The sequence below is a fragment of the Phyllobates terribilis genome, unplaced genomic scaffold, assembly GCF_046119375.1.
Source record: "Phyllobates terribilis strain yellow unplaced genomic scaffold, ASM4611937v1 Scaffold_7__3_contigs__length_470593459, whole genome shotgun sequence".
NCBI classification, from domain to species: Eukaryota; Metazoa; Chordata; class Amphibia; order Anura; family Dendrobatidae; genus Phyllobates; species Phyllobates terribilis.
The window spans coordinates 244,580,211-244,599,468 of NW_027362767.1; positions in this window are offsets into that span (position 1 = coordinate 244,580,211).

Here is a 19,258-nt window from a genome sequence, read left to right on the forward strand (position 1 = left end):
AGTTGACGCGCCCCCTGGGACATATTCCTTTTTGAGGGGAATACCCGGCACCGGATCAGATGGGGGGGGTTTGTAGTCTCCGAGCGGCTGTGACCCGGCCCGTGCCCAGGGCGTCAAGCTCAGTGTTATGTGGCAGTCCTACAGATGTTATTAAGAGTTCTTTTGTGTCGACTACGCCACCCGTTGTGATGCGGTCACTGTGGCCGCCGCTGCAGCAGGGTCCGCTGAGGCTGATGGTGGGTGCGCAGCTTGGTGGGATAACCCCCAACGGGAGGGGTATAGCCTCAGAGGGGACAGGCGCAGAGGATGGGGGTTGTGGTGGTGTAGTGCAGACGGCAGTGAAGACAGAGTCGGGTTGTGCAGTTAAGGGTGTTTACTTACTGCAGATGTTGTACTGGTCACTCCAGCTGCTAGTGACCACCCGAGCCGTGCTGCGTCCACCAGGTCCTGGATCCAGCCAACCCCCAAACAAGTCCGGAGCGTGGCCCTGAGCTCTCTTTCTGTCCCGTTCTCTGGCCGTCCCCACCAGTAATCCACCTAGGTCCAGCTCCCTCGGGCCTTCTGTTGGGACACCCTTGGCCCTGGGTTCCCTGACCCTTCATGTGGTGTGCCTTCGGGGTGGATGTGATGGGTGACCGTGGCAGACGCTGCCCACGGTCTCCGGTCTCTGGCTGGGGAATGTTTTTACCCCCACCAGCTTGGGTTCCGGTACCCTGATGCCGACTCTTCACCCGGTGCTTTGAGTTGGGATCTAAGAGTCCTTCTCTTCTGTGCTCTGGGTCTCTCTCTTTTCTCCTCTCTCACTCTGGGTCTTTGTCTTTCTTCTCTCCTCTGCTCCTGACTTGTTCTCTGCAGCTGACTGACTCTCTGCATCTGATCCTCTGCATCTGACCCTGATCTTAGTTGGTGCCCACCTTATATACACCCTCTATGTGTGAGCTCAGGTGACCAGCACCCAATGAGCTCCTATCTTTACCCAGGCTGCTCCCCCTATCTGCCCCTACACTACATGGGATGTACCACCCCCCCTCCCACTCCAGCCAGGAACAGACTCGGTCGTACCTGCACATTTCTAAGTGGGAGTACCGTCGGTCTGCTCCTCGGAAATGGGATGTGTGTAGTGCATGCAGCCTACCGAGCTCAGATCCACACTCCATCCTTACCCGGGAGTGGAATATCACACCTCTGGGTTGAGGTGCAATACTCCTGTAGCAGCCGAATCCTCAGGGTGCTACATATGGTCACAGAGTTGTTCTGAAGCCACTCCTTTGTTATTTTAGCTGTGTGCTTAGGGTATTGTCTTGTTGGAAGGTGAACCTTCGGCCAAATCTGAGGTCCAGAGCACTCTGGAAGAGGTTTTCATCCAGGATATCTCTGTACTTGGCCGCATTCATGTTTCCTTCAATTGCAACCAGTCGTCCTGTCCCTGCAGCTGAAAAACACTCCCATAGCATGATGCTGCCACCACCATGTTTCACTGTTGGGATTGTATTCGGCATTTGATGAGCAGTGCCTGGTTTTCTTCACACATACCGCTTAGAATTATCACCAAAAAGTTCTATCTATGTCTCATCAGACCAGAAAATCTTATTTCTCATAGTCTGGGAGTCCTTCATGTGTTTTGAGCAAACTCTATGCGGGCTTTCATATGTCTTGCACTGAGGAGAGGCTTCCGTCAGGCCACTCTGCCATTAAGGCCCGACTGGTGGAGGGCTGTAGTGATAGTTGCCTTTGTGGAACTTTCTCCCATCTCCCTACTGCATCTCTGGAGCTCAGCCACAGTGATCTTGGGGTTCTTCTGTACCTCTCTCACCAAGGCTCTTCTCCCACAATTGCTTAGTTTGGCAGGATGGCCCGGTCTAGGAAGACTTCTGGTGGTCCCAAACTTCTTCCATTTAAGGATTATGGAGGCCACTGTGCTCTTAGGAACCTTGAGTAATGCAGAAATTCTTTTGTAACCTTGGCTAAATCTGTGCCTTGCCACAATTCTGTCTCTGAGCTCCTTGGGCAGTTCCTTTGAGCTCATGATTCTCATTTGGTCTGACATGCACTGTGAGCTGTGAGGTCTTATATAGACAGGTGTGTGCCTTTCTAAATCAAGTCCTATTAGTTTAATTAAACACAGCTGGACTCCAATGAAGGAGTAGAACAATCTCAAGGAGGATCACAAGGAAATGGACAGCATGTGACTTAAATATGAGTGAGCAAAGGGTCTGAATACTTATGACCATGTGATATTTCAGTTATTCTTTTTTAATAAATTTGCAAATATTTCTACATTTCTGTTTTTTTCAGTCAAGATGGGGTGCAGAGTGTACTTTAATGAGAAAAAAAATGAACTTTTTAGAATTTACCAAATGGCTGCAATGAAACAAAGAGTTCAAAATGTAAAGGGGTCTGAATACTTTCCGTACCCACTGTAGGTGGGGGCCAAGGTTCAAATTTTGCACCGAGGTCCATCAGACCCTTGTTGTGCCACTGCTTCTTGGCCTCAATTGTGTCCCACCAGCATGAATCAAATCCTAATATTCAACTTTATGTAGAAATTCTCTTGTTGCTCCAGATCCCAGAGTGAAGCCAGCAATCGGAAGTGCTTTACAGTCCACTGTTACATTCCCTCAGGTACATGCTTTTATAATCCAAATTTCCTAAGTTTGGACACACACCCAAGCACCCTCAGTTCAATGGACAACACCCTCTTCTCCCCATTTACGTATTTTTTTTATCCATTCTTTGGATCTACCACCTAATAGCATCAAAGGCATCAGCCTATTCAGCCTTCCTTTGCTTAAACAGGACCTGTCACTTGTCATAAATATATATATTTTTTACGGGCTGTAAATGACTCTCCCCCTGGGCCGTGGGGTACTCAGTAGCCGGGCCGGTCGGTGCTGGGGGATGTCACGGTGGCAGTGATCCGGTCCCTGCCCCAGGGCGGTCAATTAAAGGAAAAGTAAAAGGGGAATAAAGTTTTTAGAGATAATGTTCGTGACGCCACCTGTGGTATGCGGCTATATGGGGCCGCCGCTGCGGTGCAGATTCACTGGAGCTGATGGTGATGCAGCAGAGTTGGTTCAGCTCTCCACAGGTAGAGCTAAGCTCCAGGGCAGTGTAGATGATTTGAAGAGTAGATGTTGTCGGCTGGGACAGTGTCGTGCAGGGCTGAGGGCGCAGGTAGTGAGCAGACAACACATTAATGGCAGTTTCCTCTATCTTTACTTGCGGTTGTTAGGCGAACCGGGGCACGGGTACTAGCTGGTAGTAGAGGTCCGGGCGGCCTGGAAGAAAGTTGGGGATCCACCTCGCCAGGTGAAGTTGTAGGCCTTCCCTCTGCGCTAATCTCTTTGGCCCTGCTGCTTGTAGCTATGCTGCGGCCCTCGTCCCTGAGTAAAACGTCTTTGTGCTCACCCGTATGGCAGGCAGCTCGGGCCTTCCGTATGTGTCATTCCCACTTGGCGGTGCTGGGCCCTAAGATACTGCTGAGCCGCCAGGCATCTGGTGGGGCCTGGAGACCTGCGTCTCCTGCCCTCCGGATTCAGCTGCTGGGCCTTCAGTGCCCCACAACCACGGACTCCGGTGTCCGGTTCTTTGCGCTCTTCTCTGGGGTGAGCTTATCCACAGCTCCCTTCCCCAGGTCCTTCCTCGTCGCTGCCTTGTCTCCAACTCCTCTCACTAACTCTAACTAACCCCGCCTCCAGATTCCAGTTGCTAAGGGGAGGAGCTCCCCTTGCTGGTCTGAAGCCAGGAAAGTGTTGCATGCTGGTATACCTGATTAGGGGACCCCTGCTTGCTTCCAGGCATGGCATCACCCCTTGTGAGGGAGGCAATGCCACTGTGGCAACCGGACCCCTGGGGTGCCACATAAATGCCGCTGTTCTCCTGAATCCAGTGTGTTTTTTCTTTTGCTCCTGCGTCTCTCCATTCTTGAGATATGCTCCCTTCTTCCCTCATGAAGAGTCCCACGGAGAAGACTTGAAGACTACACCCATTTTGATAAAAAAAAATAGACAAAAGAGGGGAACCGAGAGGCCCAGGAGCAAAAGAAAAACTGCCCCGGATTCAGGAGAACAGCGGCAATTATACCGGGTTAAAAAAATTACATATTTAAGACAAGTGACAGGTTCCCTTTAATTCTCATCTAATTACCAATAGGTCTGAAAGTTCATTTCATGTATGGGCAGGTGTATTAGGATTGATTTCATTATCATTTTTTTCCCTCTTACGTATCTACGTGATCCTTTTCCAATAAGTTTGGATTTAGCATGGGGGAAGATTTGCTTCCCTACAGACGTGCACTCATTAGGGCTCCAGTAAAGCAAGTTGCTAGTTATTTACAGCATTCATATTTAAGCCGCAGTGACTACAGCCCTTAGCATGCTTTATGCTTGCTCGTCAACTCCCTTTTGAAGCCTATAGCTTTAATCCACAAACTGTTCACGAAGCTGCGAAAATCTCCTTCTAAAAACACTGAACTTGCCAGAAAGGCAGATCTGCTTCTGTTCCTTTTCAACTTTCTCTCTTCATGTTGGAAAGTCTGTTTAAAGATAGCATGAAAATGTCATATTTTCAGCTGAGGCTTATCTGGAGCAAGTTCTGACTACTCCCCCCCCACCTCGGCATTCCACTAGCATATGAACAGTGTAATGGAGCAAGCATAATTAAGGAAGTCGGGGTCTTCTACCCTGGGGTCCATATAATCCAACCTCTAGGGCTTGTCTGAGGTTACTGAGATTAAAAAAATATATACAGTATCTTTTTATGTTTCCCCAGAAATAGCGCCACTCTTATCCATGGACCGTGTCTGGTATTGCAGTTCAACCACATTCTAGTTAATAGCAATACCATAACAACAAGGGTTGGTCCCTGGAATGGTGGTAGAGTATACAAGATCACTTTTAAAATAAATGATATGTTATATCCAACAATAACTAAATTATTAAACTACAACTGGTTGACCAAGTCCTTCATTTGTGGATTTTCCAATATTGCTGTTTAATTGAGAGCACTATTTCTTGACTCTGCTATTGCTGCAATAGTTATGTTGGTGATGTGTTTGTAGTATACATCACTTTACTTGTGTCAGGGACAGGTAAGACAATTGATAAAATCTAACACACAAAGAACAGGTTTCGCCGCTAAACCGGCTTTATCAGGGGTAAAACAGTTTATAGCTATTATGAAATACCGCTCTAAAAATAATCTCTCCAGGACAAATACCGCCCTCAGTATACAGGATCAATGTGAATAATACTTAAATGTCAAATAAAATGTGTTTCAAGTTCAGGGGGTGTATACCATAAAGAGAGTACATAAGGTAGAGTAAAAGTAGAGTACACATGATTCTGCACAAAGGGACAAATATATTCTGCCCTAGTTCTTCCCTGATATGCACTGGCTTTATTAAAACGTCACTTTTATTAGACATTATTTAAAATGAATGATGTTGTATATCTAATGCTAACTAATTTATTAAAATACAACTGGTAGACTAAGATCATAATTTGTGAATTTTCCAATATTGCTGTCTAATTGAGAACACTATTTCTTTACTCTCCTATTACTGTAGTATTTATTTTGGCTGTGTGTCTCTAGGACACACCAACTTTGTATGCCGGAGACAGCCGCCATAATTGATAAAAACCTAACATGCAAACTTGTTTCGACGCTAATCCGGCTTCATCTTGGGTTCAGGAGCTTATACCTATTTAAAAATAATGCTTTAAAAATAATCTTTCGAGGACAAACACCATTGTCACTGTACAAAATCAATATGATTAATACGCAAACATTAAGTAAAATGTGGTTTGAATTCAGGGGGTGTATACTATAGAGGGTCCATATAGAGGTAGAATATACATGGGCAGCACGGTGGCTCAGTGGCTAGCACTGCAGCCTTGCAGCGCTGGGGTCCTGGATTTCAATCCCACCAAGGACAACATCTACAAGGAGCTTGTATGTTCTCCCTGTGTTTGCGTGGGTTTCCTCCGGGTTCTCCGGTTTCCTCCCACACTCCAAAGACATACTGATAGGGAGTCTAGATTGTGCGCCCCAATGGGGACAGTGATGATAAGGTCTGTAAATTGTCTGAATTGTAAAGCGCTGCGGAATATGTTGGCACTATATAAATAAAAAGATTATTATTATTATGGTACTGTTCAAAGGGACCGAAAAATTCTACCCTATTTCTTCCATGATTTCCATTGGCTTTATTAAAATGTCACTTTTGTTAGGCAATATTTAAAATTAATGATGTGATATATCTAAGTCTAACTAACTTATTAAATTACAACTGGTGGACTAAGTCCATAATTTGTGGATTTTTCAATATTGCTGTCTAATTGAAAGCACTATTTCTTGACTGGCATATTGCTCTATGTTGGAGATGTGTCTGTAGTACACATAATTTTACTTGTGTTTGTGACAGCCACCACAATTGATAAAATATAACATACAAAATGACATGTTTCACCACTAATCTGGCTTAATCAGGGGTCTAAAAATAATTTCTCCAGAACAAACACCATCCTCAGTGCACTGGATTAATATTATTAATGCTCAAATGTCGAGTTAAATGTGATTCAAGTTCTGGGGATTTTGGACTAATCTTATGTAGTGTAAGGAAGCAAAGTAACAAGCCAGTGACCCAGAGAAGTTCAGTGCAATGAAAATAAAAAGTCTTTATTTTCCAAAAACACAAATTAAACACAGACCTTTTACGTCTGGATCTCAGCCAGTAACGTCCCCTTCCAGTTCAGTACCATGAGCGCCTGCGCTACCATGGGAATCTCGAGTGCGGCGTCGGCCTTACCCAGGTCTCTGGCACCTGCACTCCTGTAGGACTCTCTAGTGTGGCGTCGGCTTTATCCAGGTCTCTGGCACCTGCACTCCTGTAGGACTCTCTAGTGTGGCGTCAGCTTTACCCAGGTCTCTGGCACCTGCACTCCTGTAGGAATCTCTAGTGTGGCGTCGGCTTTACCCAGGTCTCTGGCACCTGCACTCCTGTAGGACTCTCTAGTGTGGCGTTGGCTTTACCCAGGTCTCTGGCGCCTGCACTCCTGTAGGACTCTCTAGTGTGGTGTTGGCTTTACCCAGGTCTCTGGCACCTGCACTCCTGTAGGAATCTCTAGTGTGGCGTCGGCTTTACCCAGGTCTCTGGCACCTGCACTCCTGTAGGACTCTCTAGTGTGGCGTTGGCTTTACCCAGGTCTCTGGCACCTGCACTCCTGAAGGACTCTCTAGTGTGGCGTTGGCTTTACCCAGGTCTCTGGCACCTGCACTCCTGTAGGAATCTCTAGTGCGGCGTTGGCTTTACCCAGGTCTCTGGCACCTGTCTCTGGCACCTGCACTCCTGTAGGAATCTCTAGTGCGGCGTCAGCTTTACCCAGGTCTCTGGCACCTGTTCTCCAGTAGGAATCTCTAGTGCGGCGTCGGCTTTACCCAGGTCTCTGGCACCTGCACTCCTGTAGGAATCTCTAGTGTGGCGTCGGCTTTACCCAGGTCTCTGGCACCTGCACTCCTGTAGGAATCTCTAGTGCGGCGTCGGCTTTACCCAGGTCTCTGGCACCTGCACTCCTGTAGGAATCTCTAGTGCGGCGTCGGCTTTACCCAGGTCTCGGGCACCTGCACTCCTGTAGGAATCTCTAGTGCGGTGTCGGCTTTACCCAGGTCTCTGGTACTTCCACTCCTGTAGGACTCTCTAGTGTGGCGTCGGCTTTACCCAGGTCTCTGGCACCTGCACTCCTGTAGGAATCTCTAGTGTGGCGTCGGCTTTACCCAGGTCTCTGGCACCTTCACTCCTGTAGGAATCTCTAGTGTGGCGTCGGCTTTACCCAGGTCTCTGGCACCTGCACTCCTGTAGGAATCTCTAGTGTGGCGTTGGCTTTACTCAGGTCTCTGACACCTGCACTCCTGTAGGAATCTCTAGTGCGGCGTCGGCTTTACCCAGGTCTCTGGCACCTCCACTCCTGTAGGACTCTCTAGTGTGGCGTCGGCTTTACCCAGGTTTCTGGCACCTGCACTCCTGTAGGACTCTCTAGTGTGGCGTCGGCTTTACCCAGGTCTCTGGCACCTGCACTCCTGTAGGAATCTCTAGTGTGGCGTCGGCTTTACCCAGGTCTCTGGCACCTGCACTCCTGTAGGAATCTCTAGTGTGGCGTCGGCTTTACCCAGGTCTCTGGCACCGGTCTGTGTTCACTTCACACAGCAAGGCACACTCAGTATCTCCAGCTCTGCAAAACATGAACCCAAACCGACCACCCCGGCACTTTCCTGCAGGTTTTAAATTTAAACCGTGACCATGGGCCACTTGCAATATCTGGTCTGGAGGGAAAGATCCGTCCCACTACCTTCTTACAGATCTTTCCAAAAATAAAAGCTCATGTCAGGTTTTCTTAATCAACTAGCTACTTTTATTTTGCGCTGTATCCACAGCCATGGCTTCCATTACAATACCCTCCAGTGGGTTCAGTATGTCTTCAGACACATCTTGGGGGACACGTAACGACCCTCGTATATGACTCTCATCACTGCCTCACAGCAGGTATAAAGCTGGACAAGCAACACAAGAAATTTGTATTTTTATACTATGTAATACTAAACTTGGACCACATTTCACTTGACATTTGAATATTAATTATATTGGCCATGGGCACTGGGAAGAATTTTTTGCTTGTTTTTTTTTTTTTTTTTTGCATTTCTTAATTCTTTATTACTTTTGTTTTAGGAGTTGTGCTATGGTATTTTTTACTTTACTGTAATGTTATGTTTCATTATTTTAAGAATTCATCTAAAATTATATATTACCCTCAATGCCTCAATTGAGTTTTTTTTATTAAATTGGATATAGTAAAGAGTAACAGGTACATGGGGTAGGCATAGAATGGCTTGAGTACGCTATTTGTCTTTGAGAGAATTTTTTTAGCCTGTTTTTCTTTTTCTGCATTTCTTATTTTATTGTTTTTCATTATTGCATTATGTTGCAGTACTTTTTATTTTATTGTAGTAGTGAGATATTTTATTATTTTACGGATTCATCTGGACTGATATATTTAATTCAACATCTAATTGAAATTTTTAGATTTTTGCCTTTCCTTTGCCGGAACTGATGCCCCCTAAATTGGATATGGGAAAGAGGGACAAGTACATAGTGTGGGCACATAGTGGCATGACAACTGTTTCCTGGCATAAACTCCTACTTTAATACCCACAGCTTCTATACCTTCTAAACCGCCTCCACCCTGGAGACAATACAGTAATATTCCCAGAATTTACCATATTGCAAACCTTATAGTATTCCCACAATGCCAGCTTCATAGTAGTGCCCATAGTGCCATATGTCCATTGCCTGTGTCATATTAATGCCCAAACTAATCTCCATATTGCCAGACTGCTTATAGTGCCCGTATTTAACGCACATTGGAGCTAGAACTTGGCGGACTTCATAAGGATTTTTGGTATCAATGTCAAATCCTGAACATGTGAATGGATCCTATTGGTTCAATGAAGGGTGGAAGACATATCTGCTACCAGTCAACAAAATCCAAATGTGAACTACCCATCTCACCTGATGCATTTTCAACCCTTAAAGCAGAACTCCTCCTCCTGCTCCCATCAAAGTTTTTCTCCTCTTAATATATTGCAGTCATCATATTATATGGCACTGTGTACTTACAATTGCTCATTTTGCCTTTCTACCCAGTTAATTGTTCTTCTTTTGCATACCCTCCACCCCTCCGCCATGCCGTCTGCCTTTACTAACGTGACAGAGTGGCCGGTGGTGCAGAGCTCACTGATACCAGCGCGGTCCTGTAATAGGAGACACCGGGGTAACAAGTCCGTTCATGACATTTCTTCCTCCTAAATCTTCCCCCATCACCTGTGAGTGATATTATTGAGAAGTGGAAGGAACCGCAGCAACTCAGCCATGAAGTGGAGACTCCATAATGTTACAGCGCAGGGGGCTGAGTGCTGAGGAGCAGAGGGCAGAAAAGTCACCACCGCTCTGCTGACCCCATAACTGGAGGGTCCAGACCTCCTCTGGTATCAGCACAAACACTGCGCCCCCCGCCGGGAGCTTCAAGTCCGAGCAGCTGCATGCAGCCGTACATCACGAAGCACAATGCTGAGCATCGGAAGGAGTGGTGTAAAGCCGCCACCACAGGACTCTGGAGGAGACGTGTTCTGTGCAGTGATGGATCACACTTCTCTATCCGGCGTCTGATGGAGGAGTCTGGGTTTGGTGATTCCAGGAGAACGTTACCCCCTGATTGCATTATACCCGCTGTACAGATGGTGGAGGAGGATAATACTATGGGCTGTTATCAGGGGGCGGCCTCGGCCTCTTAGTCCCAGTGACGGGAAATCTTAAAGCTTCAGCACAAGACATTGTGGACAATTGTAGCTTCCAGCTTTGTGGGAACAGTTTGGGGAAGGACCTTTTCTGTTCCCCATGACTGCGCCCAGTGTACAAGCTCCATACAGACATGGGGGGAGAACATGGGCGACAGCACAGAGTCCAAACCTTGGCCCCATCCAAGAACAGAGATTGTGAGCTCTTCCCAGAAGAGCAGGAGCCATTATATCTGCAGAGGGGCGACTCCATATTATGTCTATGGATGTAGGATAGGACGTGAGAAAAGATCCTGTAGGTAACGTATAGATCTTAATACCATTATCCATATAGTGTATATGTGGGATGAATATATGACATCGCCTTCATCAGGCCTTATGCAGTCTAGTGACTCCCCAGAAGTCCCTAAGATAGTCCTAGAAGGTACTGGAACACCTGCCATAAATAAAAGGTCTGTGCTGAGTAGCTGGATAGGATGGATCTGAAAGTTCTTACAAAGTGAGGCCGTCTTCATATACAGGCCAAGGTTCCAATCGGTGTGAGGTGGTCCGGACCCCCTGGTGCACTCTGCATGGCTATTTATTCTAAAGCACTGCACCAAATGGCTATAACATGTTCAGAGGCCCCTGATGTTGGTCTCCACTACAATGGCTCATTATATAGCACCTCTTTATCAGCGATGTTCAGGGCAATACATTATAGTTTGCTCCTCCCTGATGTTGGTCAGAAGGACATCATTACCCTCTGTAATGTCTGTAACAACAGGATCCTGACAGCAGAAAGCAGAGCTCACTGACCTATCTGGAGAGCTCAGTGACATCCAAACCTTGGTAGTTATAAACCAAGATGAGAAATAAAAAGTCATAAAAAGAGCTATTATTCCAGGAAACTGCAAGTTTACAATATGCTATAATAAAGAAACAAAAGAATGGAAAAATAGCAATGTCAAAGCTAAAAAACAATGAAAAATATAAAAAAATATATTTAATATGCTGTTTTCTGACAATGTACAATGAAGCTGATAAAAAGTTCTGCCCATTTTATGGAGTCTATCTATCTATCTATTATCTATTGAACATCTATCTATTATCTATCTATCGATTATCTATCGATCTATCTATTATCTATCTATCTATCTATCTATCTATTATCTATCTATCTATTCCTTTATCTATCTATCTATCTATCTATCTATCTATCTATCTATCATCTATCTATCATCTATCTATCTATTATCTATCTATCTATCCCTTTATCTATCTATCTATTATCTATCTATTACCTATCTATCTATTATCTATCTATTATCTATCTATCTATCCATCATCTATCTATCTATCTACCTACCTATCTATCTATCTATTATCTATCTATCTATTATCTATCTATTATCTATCTATCTATTATCTATCTATCTATCTATCTATCCCTTTATCTATCTATCTATTACCTATCTATCTATTATCTATCTATCTATCCATCATCTATCTATCTATCTATCTATCTACCTACCTATCTATCTATCTATCTATCTATCTATCTATCTATCTATCTATCCATCATCTATCTATCTATCTATCTATCATCTATCTATCTATTATCTATCTATCTATTATCTATTATCTATCTATTATCTATCTATTATCTATCATCTATCTATCTATTATCTATCTATTATCTATCTATCTATCTATCTATCTATCTATCTATCTATCCAATATCTATCTATTATCCATCTATTATCTATCTATTATCTATCATCTATCTATCTATTATCTATCTATTATCTATCTATCATCTATCTATCTATCTATTTCTATATGTATCTATCACAAGTAATACTAACTGCTGGTTGGATTTATTACCTGGCCTAGCTATAGGGGGTGCTGGGGAGTAATTTTATTTATCACGTCAGCCCTGACTCCTGAGAAGTCAGATCTCCTGTTCCTCGGATTAAGCAGTATTGGAAGCGCGTCCTTCTGTAGCTTCTTGCACACAGAGAGACGGAGAATATTGACCCTTGTACAATGTTGGAAGGTTAATTACAAAAAGGATTATTGAAGCCCCGGCACCTTATACTGGAATCAAAACGGAAAAACCAGTGATATGAAAAGACATAAGTAATCTGTACAACAAAGGCTAAGGCTATAGAAATGTCTAACCCATCAGTGAAGGGGTTAAACCGTGCCGCGGTACAATGGCAGCGGTAAATCCTAGAACTCGTCACGTACACCTGCACTTCCATCTGCTGCTCGACAATGGCGGAATAGAACTAATCCGAACGACGTACATTACATGTGCGGATTTAGGTTACTGCGGTCAGAAGAATTGCTTTTGGTCCAGGTGAAGCCATATAATGTATATGGGGATGTCCACACTCTACCTCGATGGCTGCTGTAGATGGGAAAAAAAGGATCCGGTAATGTTGGAAGTGTATTTGCCCGGAAAAGTTTTGAGAAGACATCCTGCACTCCTGGCAGATTCATGAAATCAGCAATTCTTGAAGGTTCCTTCTGGCTCAATGTCCAGGGAAAGTAGGGTCAGAGAGAGGGGACTTCTTGGTGGACAGCAGCCAAAGACTTCCAATATGGGGGAATGGTTTGTAGAAAAGGCAAGGCCAGAACCAAAAATCTCTAGCGTCATAACACGATAGCTACAAAAGTTGGTAATTATCAATGATCTTGTACTGGCCAGAAACATTCACTGATTGGGTGTCTATAGCAAAGATGAAGTTGGGCCTCCACATGGTGCCCAGTTTTGACCCTAGGACATAAGAGCCGCTTAATGGCTATGGACCAGTTCTCGAGCATTGCTTCTAGGTGCCAATATAATGCCCCACAGTAGCCCCATATGGGTATTTAATACAGAACTGTACAGACATAGCACAAGGCAATATGAACATGCCACTAGCAATTATTAGTTAAAAATAGCGCCTCGTTTCTCTATAGGCCTTACTTGGTACCTGCAATTTCCATTGACTTGAATAAGCTGCAATGCCTAATACATCCCATGGACAAGGGTGGATCATTATGGAATAGCTTCACGACTCCTATATGATTTTTTTTTTTTAGCTATAGCTGAAATTGCTTTGACCCAGAGGAAAATATTCAATTTACTACCCCTAGCACTGATTCTAAATACCCTGGACAAAGCTTCTTGGTTCCCCCTAATTGCTCCCCTTCTTAATAGTGTGCAAACGCCGACTCTCCAGCTGTTGTGATACCACATCTCCAAGCACGTTCTCACAGCTACAATAAAATGCAATCTTAGCAGACCTGATTTTGGGAACCAAGCAGTTCCTATTAGCATCTTTAGACAATAACCAGAGGTCTCCAAAATGTGCCCAACCTCCGGTTGTCAAAACAGGCTGCTGGTAGTTTTCCAACTGCATATCTGAGAGCCACAAATTAGAAACCACTATTTTAGACAAAACTGGTCTTTTTGAAGTTGAACAACCAACCATCTTTTATTCTGACCAAGTCAAGACGCTTCTTGGTGGCTTCCTGGCAACAGCTGGGGCACATGTCCAAGCATCTACTCATCCCCAACTTTTATTAAAGCAGTGGTCAGAGCATGTTGAGAATTGTAATTCATGACAAGTTGCAATATAACTCACACAAACCAAACCAGAAACCAGTCAGTAGATAGCACTGTTTCAGGGTTTTTGCCCCTCATCAGTACAGAACAGGTGTCTGGTTGACTGAAAGAGATGTCTTAAATGTAGATCAGGAGTATACTGGGTCTCATTGAAGAGACCCATCTTAGTATGGAGACTTATTTCAAAGCAATGCTCCATGGAAAAACATGTAAACTAGCTCATACCAACTGTAACATCGGCGTCTCTGCCCCCTGCCAGGCAGAGACGCCGTCCCTCTCACCTCCTCGCTCCCCGCGCGGCGTCCTCCAGCGCTCCTCTTCCTGCTGCTGCTGTCGGCGCGCGCTGCTTCCCAGGCACTGTGATTAGGGCGCGCGCTCCCTCTCTCTTAAAGGGGCCGCGCGTGCCGTCCTAAGGAGTCCCCGGCCAATAGCTGGAGGAACTCCCATATATAAGGCACCTCCTCCAAAATGGAGGTGCCCGAGCAATAGTTGATGCACAGTATACTTACCTTTGCTTCAGCCCTCAGGTCCAGTTGCCAGCCTGAATACTGTTCCAGTCCGCCAGCCTGACTACTCTCCAGCCCGACAGTCTGTCTTCCGTTCTACCCGCCAGTCTGTCTATGGGCAAGTCCGCCTGCTTACCAGGAAGCACCTGCCAGTTACCTGCCTGCTACCTGCCGTGCCTGTTAACCCGCTCACCTGGGAGCACTCGCCTATTGCCTGCCTGTTACGTGCTAGCCTACCTGGAGGCTCTGCCGTCACTTGCCGTGACCACCTGCCTGCTAACCTAGAGACTCCAGCCTGCTTGGCCGTCACTTGCCGTGACCACCTGATAGCCTACCTGTAGGCTCCTGCTGTCATTTGCCGTGACCACCAGCCTGCTAACCTAGAGACTTCAGCCTGCTTGGCCGTCACTTGCCGTGATCACCTGTTAACCTGCCTCGAGGCTCCTGCTGTCTCTTGCCGTGACCACCTGTCAGCTAACCCAGAGACTTCTGCCTGCTTGTTGTGTCCATCTGTTATACCGGTCAGTGCCTGTCATCTGACCAGTGCGAGCCACCTGCTCTCTTACAAGGTCGTCCCCAGAGTAGCACCTGGTCCCTCTACTCGGTCCCTCCCTGGTCATGGAGTCGTTAGCCGCCGTACGACCAGGGTCGGTCTGAGTTGATACTTAGTTACGCCCCTCTGGGTCCCTCCTTGCACTGTGGCACAGAGGTTCCACCACCCGGACCCGTAACAGTTTACTCGGGCCATGGAACCCGGTGGCACCCAAGCTCCCTCGCTCTCTGACCTATACCAGGAGGTGTCCCGTCAGAGATCCCAACAGGAAACCAAACTGAACTTCCTGCGGAGTGTCAACTCCCACCTGGACACACTGCCTGTTCCTCCTGCGTCCACCTCGAGTCGTACGACTCCCGCTCTGGCAGCGCCGCTGCCCACCAATACTATGGCATCCAGCCCCGGTCCCCGGCTTTTTGCACCTCCTCGTTTTGGTGGCAACCCCGCCTTAGCGGTTTCATAAACCAGTGCACTCTGTACTTTGAACTCTTGGCACATCTGTTCATCTCCGACCGGGCCAAAGTGGCATTCATCATGTCCTATCTCACGGGGGAGGCACTGGCATGGCTAAATCCCCTGTGGGAAAGAGAGGATCCCCTAGTGTCTGACCTGTCGTCTTTCCTTGCTGCTTTCCGGAAAGTCTTCGATAAACCAGGACGAAAAACCTCCTCAGCCTCCTCTCTGCTACGTCTCCGTCAAGAGAATCTCACCGTGGGCCAATATGCCATATGGTTCCGTACCCTCGCTTCTGAGCTTGCCTGGGATAACGAGGCTCTGGTGTCCGTCTTCTGGGAGGGCCTTTCTGGTCGAATTAAGGACGAGCTAGCTGGTCGGGACTTTCCTACCACCCTGGATGACCTGGTGTCACTAGCCACCCGGATTGACATCCGGTTCCTGGAACGCACCAAAGAGACCACCCGGGAGAGAAAGTTTCCCCGTCTTGCTCCCACTTTCCAGAGACCTTCCTCTCAACCAGTCACTCCCCGGGCACACTCGCCCGAACCCATGCAGATCGACCAGACCAAGATGGTCAAATCTCGCCAAGAGTTACGCCGAGCCGAGGGGAGCTGTTTCTATTGTAGCAGTAAGGAGCACCTGATCCTTTCCTGCCCGGAGAAGCCGGGAAACTCCAGTGTCTAGGACCGCTCGGAGAAGTCGTCCTAGGCAAAAGTAAGCCCTCTCCATCCCTGACTTTGTCCGTCTCTATCTCCTGGGGTGAAAACCGTCACCTTGAAATTGCTGACCTGGATTCTGGAGCTGCTGGAAACCTCATTTCCCAGTTCCTGGTAGAGAGATACCGGATTCCCACCAAACCTCTGTCTGAACCATTGTCCGTAGCCTCGTGGATGGAAGACTCCTTTCAGTGACCATCCTGCTCGTCACTGAACCCATAACCCTGCAGGTGGGAATGCTACACTCTGAGAAAATCTCCTTCCATGTGCTACCAGGACTCTCCTACTCCCTAATGCTAGGTCTACCCTGGCTCCAGACACATGAACCCGTGCTGAACTGCCAATCCGGTGAAGTACTCCGGTGGGGTCAGGACTGCCACAGGACCTGCCTGGTTCTGATTCGCCCGGCTCGTCCACCACCTACCCCATCTAATTTACCCAGTCTTCCGGCTCCTTACTCGTCCTATGCGGATGTCTTCGGTAAAAAGGAAGCAGAGACACTGCCACCCCATAGGCCATATGATTGCCCGATCGACCTGGTACCTGGCGCCACTCCACCCCGTGGGCGTACTTATCTGTTGTCGGCGGCCGAAACCCGGGCCATGTCCGAATACATTGAGGAGAATCTGGCTAGGGGATTCATCCGGAAATCTACCTCCCCGGCTGGAGCCGGATTCTTCTTTGTCAAGAAGAAGGATGGCTCGTTTCGCCCCTGTATTGATTATAGAAGACTCAATCAGATCACGGTAAAAAACAAATACCCCCTGCCGCTCATCTCCGAGTTGTTTGATCGCCTTAAAGGCGCCAGGATCTTTTCCAAGTTGGATCTACGTGGAGCATATAACCTGGTCCGTATCCTTCAAGGAGACGAGTGGAAGACCGCATTCAATACCCGGGACGGTCACTATGAATACCGTGTAATGCCCTTCGGTCTCTGAAATGCTCCCGCCGTCTTCCAAGAATTGGTCAATGACATCTTCTGTGATCTTCTCTACTCCTGCGTGGTGGTATACCTGGACGATATCTTGGTCTTCTCTCCAGATCTTCTCACACACCGGAGGGATGTTCGTCAGGTCCTGCTTAGGCTCAGGCAGAACCACCTCTATGCAAAATACGAGAAGTGCCTCTTCGAGCAGACCTCTCTTCCAATTCTGGGCTATGTCATCTCCCAGACAGGCTTACGAATGGATTCTGAGAAGCTCTCTGCTGTCCTAAAGTGGCCCCGTCCGGAGGGGTTGAAGGCGATTCAGCGATTCCTGGGCTTCGCCAACTACTATCATCTCTTCATTCCGCACTTCTCTTCCCGGACTGCTCCCATATCTGCGCTCACCTGTAAGGGAGCAAATCCCAAGGTATGGTCGCCCGAAGCTGAGGAGGCCTTCCTTTCCTTAAAGCAAGCCTTCTCCTCTGCCCCAGTACTGCACAGTCCGGACTGCAACAAACAGTTCTTCCTGGAGGTTGATGCTTCCTCCTCCTGAGCCGGAGTGGTGCTCACCCAAAAATCTTCATCCGGGACAATGGTAACCTGCGGCTTCTTCTCCAAACTCTTCTCCTCGTCTGAGCGCAACTACTCCATTGGAGACCGAGAATTGTTAGCCATCAAGTTGGCACTGGAGGAGTGTCCTTACCTGCTTGAAGGGGCTCTATACCCGATGATCATCTATACAGATCACAAAAATCTGGCATATCTCCAAAATGCCCAAAGACTCAATCCGCGTCAGGCGCGGTGGTCTTTGTTCTTTGCCCCCTTCGACTTCGTCCTACATTTCCGCCCGGCGGACAAGAATGTCAAAGCCGACGCCTTGTCCCAATCCTTCCTGTCCTCCGACAAAGAGGAGGAGCCTATGCACATCATCGATCCCTCCAAGGTTATGAATGTGGCCCCCTTGGATCTGACTCGTCTTCCCCCCGGTAAGACGTTTGTAGCAGTACCAGATCGGAAGAAGGTTCTTCACTGGGGTCATTCATCTAAACTAGCAGGCCATGCTGGCCAGAAAAAGACCTTCCTGGTCATTACCCGACATTACTGGTGGCCTACCCTGCGCAAGGATGTGGTAGACTTCGTCTCAGCCTGTTCGTCTTGTGCCCACAACAAAGTTCCCAGACATCTACCAGCCGGTCATCTCCTACCTCTTCCCGTACCTGATGCCCCGTGGCAACACATTGCTATGGACTTTATTACAGATTTCCCTGCCTCTGCCGGTTGTACAGTCATTTGGGTGGTCGTCGACCGCTTTTCTAAGATGGCCCACTTCATCCCTCTGCCTGGTCTCCCGTCTGCATCAGAGTTAGCTAAGGACTTCTTCCTTCATATCTTCCGTCTCCATGGTCTACCCCTCCACATTGTGTCGGATCGAGGAGTTCAGTTCATCTCACGCTTCTGGAGAGCTACGTGTAAGCTGCTGGATGTCACCCTAGATTTCTCCTCCGCTTACCATCCACAGTCCAATGGTCAAGTGGAGCGGATCAACCAGATCCTTACCGGCTACCTCCAGCACTTTGTTAATGCTCACCATACTGATTGGGTGTGACGCGCCCCCTGGGCCTGTGCTGTGCAGGGGGATACCCGGAGCCGGATCGCTGGGGGTTGTAGTCCTCCATGGCGGTGACCCGGTCCGTGCCCAGGACGGTCAAACCAGTGGCAGTCTGAGTGTGATAACAAATGTCCGACTACGCCACCCGTGGATTGCGGTCTGTGGGGACCGCCGCTGCGCTGCAGACCGCTGAGGCTGATGTTGTTTGCGCAGCCGAGTATGGGATAACTCCCCACGGGAGAAGTATTGCCTTAGGGCAGCTTGTGTGGATGATGGGAGTGATGGTGTGAGCGTCCCAGGACTGATGGTGCTGGTGCGGCGATGAAACACAGAGACGTGTGGTGCAGTTCAGGGTCTTTACTGATGGTATAACGCAGACCCTCCCGGGAGTACTGGTTAGCAGTAGGGGCCTGGTCAGTCTGTAAGCAAGTAGGATCTCCCCTGGCCAGGTGGAGTTGTAGGCCTCCCCGACTATCTGCACTCTTTCCTGGCTACCTTGCTCTATGCGGGTAGAAGTAGCCCACGTCCCTGAGTATGCCGTGTGGTGC